Source organism: Petromyzon marinus, unplaced genomic scaffold (assembly GCF_048934315.1).
Source record: "Petromyzon marinus isolate PM22_M1 ecotype Great Lakes invasive population unplaced genomic scaffold, UKy_Petmar_22M1.pri1.0 PM_G_Scaffold_8, whole genome shotgun sequence".
Lineage (NCBI taxonomy): Eukaryota > Metazoa > Chordata > Hyperoartia > Petromyzontiformes > Petromyzontidae > Petromyzon > Petromyzon marinus.
The window spans coordinates 5,787,501-5,790,000 of NW_027423035.1; positions in this window are offsets into that span (position 1 = coordinate 5,787,501).

Sequence of the window (2,500 nt, forward strand, 5' to 3'; positions counted from 1 at the left end):
GTCGTGTGCAGGTCCTCGAGGGTTGGTAGATTGCAGGCAATTACCTTCTCAGCAGTGTGCATGATACGCTGCAGTCTGCTCTTGTCCTTGGCAGTGGCAGCAGCGTACCAGACGGTTATGGAGGAGGTGAGGATGGATTCAATGATCGCTGTATAGAATTGCACCATCATTGTCTTTGGCAGGTTGCATTTCTTCAGCTGCCGTCGAAAGTACATCCTCTGTTGAGCTCTCTTGGCGAGGGAGCTGATGTTCAGTTCCCACTTGAGGTCCCGGCAGAGAATAGTGCCCAGGAAGCGGAAGGACTCCACAATTTTGACTGCGGAGTCTAACAGGGTGATGGCGGTGAGTGGGGCTGTATTCTTCCTGAAGTCCACAACCATCTCAACTGTCCTTAGAGCATTTAGCTCTAAGTTGTTCTGGCTACACCAGGTCACCAGGTTGTCAGCTTCCCACCTATAGTCAGACTCATCCCCACCAGAGATCAGCCCAATGAGGGTGGTGTCGTCCGACAAACTTCAAGAGTTTGACGGACAGATGATTGGAGGCGCAGCTGTTGGTATACAGGGAGAAGAGCAGTGGGCAAAGGACGCAGCCCTGAGGAGTTCCCGTGCTGATGGACCTGGAGTCAGAGACTTCTGTTCCCGGCTTAACGCACTGCTTCCTGTCAGAGAGGAAGTCTGTGATCCACCTGCAGGTGGAGTAGGGCACGTTCAGCTGGAAGAGCTTGTCCTGAAGCAGGGCAGGGATGATGGTGTTGAAGGCAGAGCTGAAGTCCACAAACAGGATCCTGGCGTAGGATGCTGGGGCGTCCACATGCTGTAGGGTGAAGTGGAGGGCCATGTTAACTGCGTCGTCCACAGACCTGTTGGCTCTGTAGGCAAACTGAAGGGGGTCCAGGAGAGGGTCTGTGATGGCTTTGAGGTGTGCCAGGAGCAGGCGCTCAAAAGACTTCATTACCACAGATGTAAGGGCGACCGGTCTGTAATCATTTAGTCCTGTTGGCCTTAGCTTTTTGGGCACAGCGATGATGGTGGAGGACTTGAGACAGGCTGGTACATGGCATGTCTCCAGGGAGGTGTTAAAGATGTTGGTGAACACCGGAGACAGCTGGCCAGCGCAGTGCCTGAGGGTGGCTGGAGAGACAGAGTCCGGCCCGGCTGCTTTGCGTGGATTCTGCCTCTTGAAAAGCCCATTAACTTCTCCCTCCTGAAAGGAGAGAGTCGTTTCTGTAGTATGGGTGGGGGATGGGGCCTCTTGGGTGGGAAGGGGTGGTTCAGGACAGTCCAATTGTCTTTCAAATCTACGGTAGAACTCGTTCAGGTCGTTGGCTAGGCGGGAGTCGTTAGTGGTGTGGGGCGCTCTGGGTTTGTAGTTGGTGATGTGCCTGAGCCCTTTGGCAGACAGAAGCAGCGTCGTTAGTAGAGAACTGGTGTTTTAGTGTCTCTGAGTACAGTCGTTTAGCCTCTCTCACCGCTTTGCTAAACCTGTTCTTCGACTCCTTGAATCTGTCTCTATCCCCACTCCTAAACGCTTCCTCCTTCTCCAACCTCAACCTTTTGAGCTTTGCTGAGAACCAGGGCTTGTTGTTGTTAAAGTTCACCCTGGTACGTGTTGGGATACAGCAGTCCTCACAGAAGCTGATGTACACAGCCTCTGTGAGTTCATCCAGACTATTGGTAGCAGTCGTGAACATATCCCAGTCAGTACAGTCTAAGCACGCCCGCAAATCTTCCACAGCCTCACTGGTCCACTGTTTAGATGTCCTCACAGCAGGTTTACAGAGTTTTAGTTGCTGCCTGTATGCACGAATCAGGTGGACCAAGGGAGTTCTGTGCGAGCCGAACAGCCCCGTGACCCACAAGAGAAACATCCCCGCCAAATTCGAGCGTTTGACGGGGTCTATCCGTGAAAAAATATTCACGTTTTTGAGTGCACATGCATTTCTGCTGCAAATGCCTCTGGAAGTTTCATGCCGTTCGTATGCCAATTGTGGCAACACGAAAATGACCCGTTTTCCCATTCCGAGGGATTTCTGTGCGACCCTAACAGCCCCGTGAGCCACAAGAGACACATCCCCGCCAATTTCTAGCGTTTCACGGGGTCTATCCGTGAAAAATATAGACGTTTTTGAGTGCACATGCATTTCTGCTGCAGATGCCTCTGGAAGTTTCATGCCGTTCGTACGCAATGTGGCAACACGAAAATGACCCCTTTTCCCATTCCGAGGGATTTCTGTGCGACCCTAACTAACAGCGCCCGTGAGCCACAAGAGAGACATCCCCGCCAATTTATAGCGTTTCACGGGGTCTATCCGTGAAAAATATAGACGTTTTTGAGTGCACATGCATTCCTGCTGCAAATGCCTCTGGAAGTTTCATGCCGTTCCTATGCAATGTGGCCACACAAAAATGACCCGTTTTCCCATTCCGAGGCATTTCTGTGCGACCCTAACAGCCCCGTGAGCCACAAGAGAGACATCCCCGCCAACTTCTAGCGTTTG